At 37.8% G+C, this 9,201-nt stretch overlaps 1 long non-coding RNA gene across 1 annotated transcript in view; it reads left to right on the top strand.

The window, feature by feature from the left end:
* Nucleotides 1-8,830, top strand: part of LOC135114636 (uncharacterized) — a 39,233-nt gene extending 30,403 nt beyond the window's left edge. The window contains exons 2-4 of the long non-coding RNA XR_010275604.1: nt 5,171-5,320; nt 6,367-6,528; nt 6,968-8,830. This is a non-coding gene — a long non-coding RNA (uncharacterized LOC135114636). The remainder of the gene's footprint in view (nt 1-5,170; nt 5,321-6,366; nt 6,529-6,967) is intronic.
* The last annotated feature ends 371 nt before the right edge of the window (nt 8,831-9,201 follow it).

Here is a 9,201-nt window from a genome sequence, read left to right as displayed (position 1 = left end):
TTTCATGGTTTCAGTGATAGTTTTAGCAAGGTTCTTTATTATCTAGACGGAAAAGATTCGTGAAAAGATAGTTATTAATACGGCCAGCATTTCAAAAACTTACCTCAGAGTTTCAGCAGAGTACGGGCGCAGAGGGAGAGTGACGTGTGTTGGAAAACTTCATGATCTTCAAATGCCAAAGATATGACGAGGCGTGTTGGTGTATTTTTTTCTTTGACGGAGCAGAGTGAGAGCATTTAAAAGAAGATTAGACGAATTTATAGATGAGGATGATAGGTAGGAATAATGCCCGTAAATAATTTAAGTAAACCATAACGTCTTATCTATATAGCAAACAGCTAGAATATATATATATATATATATATATATATATATATATATATATATATATATATATATATATATATATATATATATATATATATATATATATATATATATATATATATATAAAGATTTTAGTTAAACATGTAACTTTTTTCCTGTCACTGTGTGTGTGTGTGTGTGTGTGTGTGTGTGTGTGTGTGTCCTTAAACCTTCTATCCATCTGCTGCTACTACTACTATTACTACTACTACTACTACTACTACTACTATTACTACTACTACTACTACTACTACCATTAGTACTGCCGCTGCTGCTGCTGCTATTACTAGGCAATAACTCATATTAACTAATAACTGCTATTACTAAGGCAATAACTCATACACTCATGCATCCACTCACCCACTTACTGACCTAACTAAATACATGAACAAGTTAACAAATACAGATAAGAGAGTGCATAATAGGTGACCGTGACCGCCACCATCACCATCACCCCCACCACTACTACTACCACCACTACCACCACCATCACCACCACGCTTCCGGTCATGTTGAGGACTGCGATTATAATAGCTTTGTTACCAAGAGAGAGAGAGAGAGAGAGAGAGAGAGAGAGAGAGAGAGAGAGAGAGATTAACAGGCTGTAAGTCAATATATTGTGTGATTATTAAGGATCTCAGAAAACTTAAACACACACACACACACACATACCTGTAATTAAATAAGACATGTTCAACAGATAAATGGTGCATGTTCATTTGTTGTTGTTGTTGTTGTTATTATTATTATTATTATTATTATTATTATTATTATTATTATTATTATTATTATTATTATTATTATTATTATTATCAACATTGTCATCGCTACTACTACTACTACTACTACTACTACTACTACTACTACTACTACTACTACTACTACTACAACAACAACAACAACTACTACTACTACTACTACTACTACTACTACTACTACTACTACCGCTACTACTACAACAACTTTTTTTTTAATTGATATTTGTCACTCAGAATAGTTTGTCTTGTTGAAAAACTTCATGTGTGTGTGTGTGTGTGTGTGTGTGTGTGTGATGAGGATTTCATGTATTTGTCGAGAGATTATTATATTTGTTTGTTATGTGTGTTTGGGCTTGTCAGTGCTCTCTCTCTCTCTCTCTCTCTCTCTCTCTCTCTCTCTCTCTCTCTCTCTCTCTCTCTCTAACGTAACCAATTCCTACTTTTCTTAAATCTAACTACACCAAGCTTGAATCCATTACATCTCTCTCTCTCTCTCTCTCTCTCTCTCTCTCTCTCTCTCTCTCTCTGGAAAAAAAAGTAAGTACACAAGTAAAGCTCAGCCTAATAGCTTATCAGTAACAAGAAATGACACAATTCCTCCAAAGAACAGAAACAAGAGATGGAGAAGCAGTGGTGTTCGTGGTTGTGTCTGTGGAACCTCTCTCTGTACGCTCCACTTTCTCTTTCTACTGTATATAATTTCTCTCTTTTTTTTTTTTTTGTAAGAGGAGCACTGGCCAAGGGCAAAAAATAAATAAATAAATAAAAATAAAAAGGCCCACTTCAATGCCAGTCCCTAAATAGACACCAAATAGAATGATCAAATAACAGGATAATTGTCTTTAAACCTCCCTCCTGAAAGAGCTCAGGTCATAGGAAGGAGGAAATACAGAAGCAGGCAAGGAGTTCCAGAGTTTACCAGGGAAAGGGATGAATGATTGAGAATACTGGTTAACTCTTGCATTATAGAGATGGACAGAATAGGGGTGAGAGAAAGAAGGAAGTCTTGTGCAGTGACACCGCGAGAGGAGGGGATGCATGCAGTTAGCATGATCAGAAGAGCAGTTAGCATGAAAATAGCGGTAGAAGATAGCAAGAGATGCAACAATGCTGCGATAAGAAAGAAGCTGAAGATAGTCAGTTAGAGAAGAGGAATTTATAAGACAAATTTTTTTTTTTTCATTTCACCCTGTCTTAATTAAAGAGTGGTATGAGTGGAACCCCTATACATATGAAGCATACTCCATACATGGACGGGTAAGGCCCCTGTACAGAGTAAGCAGCTCGAGGAGAGGGGGTAAGAAAAACTAGCGGAGACGACTCAGAACACCTAACTTCACAGAAGCTGTTTTAGCTAGAGATGAGATGTTAAGTTTCTAGTTTAGATTATCACTAAAAAACAGACCGAGGTTGTTCAGTGTAGAAGAGAACAGTTGGGTGTCATTGAAGAAGAGGAAATAGTTGTCTGGAAGGTTGTGTCGAGTTGATAGATGGAGGAATTGAGTTTTTGAGGCATTTAACATTACAACTTTGCTCTGTCCCAATCAGAAATTTTAGAGAGATCAGAAATCAGACGTTCTGTCGCTTCCCTACGTGAGCTGTTTACTTCCTGAAGGGTTGGACGTTTACGAAAAGACGTGGAAAAGTGCAGGGTGGTATCATCAGCGTAAGAGTGGATAGGACAAGAAGTTTGGTTTAGAACATCATTCATGAATAATAGGAAGAGACTGAGCGACAGGACAGAACCCTGAGGAACACACTGTTAGTAGACTTAGGAGAAGAACAGTGACTGTCTACCACAACAGCAACAGAATGGTCTGAGAGGAAAAAGAGGAAGTTATTTAGAAAAGGATAGAAGCTGTAGGAGGGTAGTTTGGAAATCAAAACTTTGTGCCAGACTCTATCAAAAGCTTTCGATATATCTAAGGCAGCAACGGTAAAAGTTTCACCAAAATCTCTAAAAGAGGATGATGAAGACTCAGTAAGGAAAGCCAGTCAGATCATCAGTAGAGTGGCTTTGATGGAACCCATACTGGCGATCAGATAGAAGGCTGTGAAGTGATTGATGGTTAAGAATCTTCCTGTTGAGGATAGATTAAAGAAAACTTTAGACAGGCAGGAAATTAAAACAATAGGACGGTAGTTTGAGGGATTAGAGCGATCACCCTTTTTAGGGACAGGGTGAATGTAGGCAAACTTCCAGCAAGAAGGAAAGATAGATGTTGAAAGACAAAGCTGAAAGAGTTTGACTAGACTAGGTGCAAGCACGGAGGCGCAGTTTCGGAGAACAATAGGAGGGACAACATAAAGTCCACAATCCTTTCAAGGGTTAAGTCCAGTGAGGGCATGGAAAACATCACTGCAAAGAATCTTAATGAATAGTATGAAGTAGTCGGATGGTGGAGGAAAGGGAAGAACAAGTCCTGAATCATCCAAGATGGAATCTTTAGCTAAAGTCTGAGCGAAGAGTTCAGCTTTAGAAATAGATGAGATGGCAATGGTGCCATCAGACTGAAATAAAGAAGGGAAAGATGAAGAAGTAAAGTTACTGGAGATGTTTTTTGGCTAGATGCCAGAAGTCACGAGGGGAGTTAGATCTTGAAAAATTTTTGACACTTTCTATTAATAAAGGAGTTTTTGTCTAGTTGAACAAACTTGGCATGATTCCGGGCAGAAATATAAAGTGCATGAGATTCAGACGATGGAAGGCTGAAGTACCTTTTGTGGGCCGCCTCCTTATCATGTATAGCACGAAACAGGCTGTGTTAAATCTAGGTTTGGAAGGTTTAGGGCGAGAGAAAGGGTAAAGAATGTATGCCTCCATGTCAGACACTATAATCTATTCTGCGCTCAGCACACAGAGACGGATCTCTGATACTGAAGCAGTAGTCATTCCATGGAAAATCAGCCCCCCTCAAACCGCTGAAAAGCCCAAGTACTTTTCAAGCCACTCTTTACTACCATCTTAACATTCTTCTTCCCACACCTGCTACTCCTAACTTTCCATGGAAACATCTTTCTCACTAATCTTGCATCATCCATTCGCTCTAATCTAGCCTTTTATCTCAGGGTTGCCATTACATATCTCCTTCTAAAAGTACACCATCCCATATCTCCACTCAAAGCCCCTATTTCTTAATCCTTGGTGCATTTAATGCCATTCTTGCTTTCTGTACTACTTCTAACTCCTAGTTCATTCTCATTCCACACAATCACATCCATACCATACAAAATGTTCGGAACAGCCACAGTCTTCCAAACTTCTCGTACCATGTCATACTTGCTCTCGTCCTTGCTGCGCTTCCTAGTTGACCCACCCACTGGTTCACTATTCTTATACTTTCATTCTTCGCCTTCATACAGCCATTCAGACTCATCCACATCCCCAGGTACTTGTATTCATCAGTCTGTTGCAGCTCATTCTCTCCCAGTCTCCAAACTTAATTTCTCACATTCTCTGATCCACCATCATCAACCTGCCCTTCCCAATTGCACTGTACAAGAAGTTACTGAGAGACTGTAGGCTTGGATGACCTTGCCGACCTTGACCCGCAGCTGACCAGGTGTGTCACTTGTGCAGGGTCGTGTAGGGTCGCCCAGAAAGTCGTTTTGGTGGTGTTTTGGGAGTGAATGAGTGTGTTTTGAGGTGTTTTGGGTGTGTTTGGTGATGTTTGAGTGTGTTATAAGGTGTTTTGGGGGTGGAAAAAGTGTTTTTGGTGTGTGTGTATGTGTTTGGGGGTGTTTTGGGATGTTTTGTGGTGTTTTTGGGGTGTTTGTAAGTGTTTGTGAGTGAAAAAAGTACTTTCTCTCTCCCCTGAATCTAGTGGAGTGAGGCAGGAGTACTTGAGGGGCTGAGGATGGCTTGAGTGAGTGTGTGAATTCTGTACCACCACTACAACAACAACAACAGCAACAACAACTACTGCCACTATTTCCCAAGTCGCTGTGAAATCTACTTTTTATACAGCAATTACAACAACTATTTACAATACTACATCACCACTGTCACTACCACAGCAACAACTACAGCTACCACTATTTTCCAGGTCACTGCGAGATCTGCTGGAGTACGAGGGAGGTGATGAGGAGGAAGTTTATGGCCTCGACTTCACTTTGACCCAGGATTACTTTGGGGAGTGCTAGAGTGTCCCCCTGAAGGCTGGAGGGGAGGAGATGTCAGTCACACAGTAGAACAAGTAAGAATTGGTGGTGTTTTGGTGTTTATTGGTGTGTTTTGAGGTCAGTGTACACTTCTCACCTCTAATTGTCTTTCTTCAGCCTCTCTCTCTTCTCTGACTGTCTTCAGCCTCTTTCTCTCTCTCCTCTGACTGTCTTCAGCCTCTCTCTCTCTCTCCTCTAACTGACTGTCTTTAGCCTCTCTCTCTCTCTCTCTCATCGCTGCAGTGTTGCATCTCTAGCTATCTTCTACTGCTGTTTTCACGCTAACTGTTCCTCTGATCTTGCTAACTGCATGCCTCCCTTCCTCCCTGTGTTTGGGTGTGCTTTGGGGTGTTTAGATGTGTTTTGGTGTGTTTTTGGGATGTTTGGGTGTGTTGTTGGGGTGTTTGGGAGTTGGGTGACCATGTTTGGGGGTGTTTGTGTGTGTATTGGGGGTGTTTGTGAATGGGTGACTGTGTTTGGGGGAGCTTTCAATGTTGAACGCTTAAAAACATCCTTTGAAATTGACAGTTCCTTTAATTTTAACTGACAAACCTTTAGAAACACCCTTTAAAAATTGAAAACCCTTTATTTATTCTCTTAAACCCTTAAAAACATCCTTTAAAATTGACATTTCCTTTAATTTTAACTGGGAGACCCTTAGAAACACCCTTTAAAAATTGAAAACCCTTTATTTATTCTCTTAAGCCCTTAAAAACACCCTTTAGAAGACACCAAACCTTTAAATAGCCTCATAAACCCTTAAAATCACCCTTCTACCTTTTATTTACCCCCTTAAATGTAGTTGGAAAATGTCATAGGAAAAAATTGTAGTTAATATTGGATGCAAAATATCAAAGTAAGATTAGGTAACAAATTTTTTATGTTGGGAATAGTAATCCATATATATATATATATATATATATATATATATATATATATATATATATATATATATATATATATATATATATATATATATATATATATATATATATATATATATATATATATATATATGTATATATATTATATGGGAGTATATTTTTTGTAACAGTGTGAATGATAAGATTCCACTTTTCAGTGTTGCCACAGTGACGGTGGTGGTGGGCATGATACAGATGCGGGAGCTGGAGTTTGTGCCCGATGGAGACATGCACCTGGACAAATTCTGTTGCTCATTGCTCAGACTGGAGTTTACATGTATACCTCCTTCACCATCATTGGTGGACACTTGACCATGAGTGTTAGTGAAATGTGTTGTGTTTGTTAGTTTATTTGTATATCAGAAAAATTTAAGGCCAGTTAGTTGTCTAGACTTTAAGTCTTAAAATGAGAAAATAAATCTACATATTTTTTTAAAAGCAAACAGTTAAGGCATTGTAAAGTAAAAGTCAAAATATATTTTGGTTATCATTTTTTTTGCAATCAACAACTTTCATGTATAATGAAATAAATACATTCATCAAACTTAATATCATATTTAATAACAGCTAGAGGTACCAATTTGCAGATGTCTATGGAAAATTTGTATGATAATCTTGTGGCCAACAAGAAAGGATACAATGAATGATGACTTATTATTGTAAGAAATCTTTCAGAGTTGTTGTTGTGTACTTTCACATTCCATAGAGACAGGTTTTTCCTTCACTTTTCAGCATTTAAAAATGTGATAATTTCAACAGGATGCTTGAGCTGTCATGGTGCTGCTGGTGTTGTCTGCCATCATCCCCCTGACACAGACCACCCTGCAGACCACCTTCATCCTGGGTGCCACACGTCACTGCTGCTACAGCTCAGAGCAACTGGAGCGCAAGCCAGGAAGGGAGATGGTAACTTCTCACTTAATTTGTTGTTTATTTGAGGGCCTAATGACAAAGACATAATGGAATAAGTATATGTGAATGTTTGTTTATATCTAGATACAGCATTCACATATCTTTTAAGTGCCACCTTCCAAAAGCAATGTCAGCCAGAAAAATAACTGATGAGAATCTAATTACATTTCAAGTCAAAAAGTTTTCCTTTAACCACTTTGCTCCAGATGCTTAAAAACATGCGTTGCTCACATACATGGTGTCGCGTAGGCTCGTGAGTGGTAACTTATCTAATTTCTAATAATTTATAATATAATTTTTTTTTTTTTGTGTGTGTGTTTTTTTATGTAGGAAGGACACTGGCCAAGGGCAACAAAAATCACAAACAGGAAGTTTATGCAAGTTTTTATCCTTATATAAAATGTTGCTAGTGTTAACATATAAAATGTTGTATTGCATCAAACCTCCATACATTACTGTCTCTATCCAGTATGAGACCGGTGTTTAGGAAGCACAAGCATGTGCTGAATAACAAGAAGCCGGCATTGGTGAAGGTGACAACATTTCATCTATTTATACATACTTTTTATTATTAAAGCTTATCTTATAATTATTTCTGGAGAGATTGACTAATTTTTGTAGTATTTATGACTTAGAACTATGATAAAGCTATGAATTGATATAATTCCTGATTTGTTTTATCTTTTCATTATCCTTCCTTATGATAAAGCTATGAATTGATATAATTCCTGATTTGTTTTATCTTTTCATTATCCTTCCTTTGTTAATTGAGCATTTTATATTACTTAGCTTAAAAATGCAAGAACTGTTCAGAAGTATCCAACCTTGGGCTAAGGGCCAAAATTATGGTATCATTCAAAATGTCCTTCAAAGAAAGCCCTTTGTAATCCAACACACTTAGCCCATTAATCCTTCCATTTCTCATCAATTTGTTCAACATTCATATTTTTCCCTTATAGGGTTGAACAATTTTCATGGGTTCAGAGCAAAAGGCTTCCTCATTCCTCCCCAAGGTATTCTCGGATGGTAAGCAGGTTTGACTCTGGAGCAAACCTGACCAAGGGCTACTGCCCAAGGCTACAGAGGTTCCTCTCCCTGAGGCTGAATGCACCATGTGAGATGGTTCTGTTATGTGGATGAATGTCATGGTGGACAGCAGTGCCACCACATTCCTACAATCATCCATCACTCCACTGCTCAAACGCTTCTGCAACCAATGATAGGTATGCTGCCACATTCTGCATGGTCTCCTTGGCTCTCAGATAAGGATACTGTCAACAGGTTTGGGATTGCCAAAAAATCATAAGGAGCTATGTCTGAAAAGTCCAGAGAGAGAGAGAGAGAGAGAGAGAGAGAAAGAATGAGCAAGAGAAAGAGTAGGATGAAGCAAAGGAAGAGTCAAGAGGGAGGAAGAGAGAGTAGGACAAGAAAAAACAGAACAAATAAATCCCCTACACGTCTTGTCTCCATTCACACAAGCCATGAAAAGCTTGTCCATCCCTGAGTGCTCAGAAGCAGTGCTCCACTGATGATGTGGAAACTTGAGACACCCAATCATTTAATGGGCTTTAGTAGGTTTTGTCACCAGTCTTCTGTGTGTCACTGACTACATTTTGAAATTTTTATCTGTTCTATTTAATTTTGTGTGCATGTACACAATGTTTATGGTCAATAAACTATTTATAAAACTATTTATCTGTGTGAGTAAGATAAAAGCAGTTATTGTTATTATTATTATTATTATTATTATTATTATTATTATTATTATTATTATTATTATTATCATGAATTGTTCTTGTTTATAAATAAAATACTGTAACTGATTATTATTTTTTTTTTTATCATTCATTTAGACTCTCTCTCTCTCTCTCTCTCTCTCTCTCTCTCTCTCTCTCTCTCTCTCTCTCTCTCTCTCTCTCTCTCTCGAATAAAATGACTGGTGAGGAACTCTAATAATTAAAGTGCTAAAAAATCCATTAAACTACGAGAAATAAGACAAATAATTAATGACACACCTAATAACACAAACAAGGAGTAATAAACAAAACTTAAGCCAGAAAACACAAAAAGATAAAACTATC

This window comes from Scylla paramamosain, chromosome 28 (assembly GCF_035594125.1).
Source record: "Scylla paramamosain isolate STU-SP2022 chromosome 28, ASM3559412v1, whole genome shotgun sequence".
Lineage (NCBI taxonomy): Eukaryota > Metazoa > Arthropoda > Malacostraca > Decapoda > Portunidae > Scylla > Scylla paramamosain.
The sequence above is the reverse complement of the archived record's forward strand: the minus strand, read 5'-3'. Positions and strand labels throughout refer to the sequence as shown.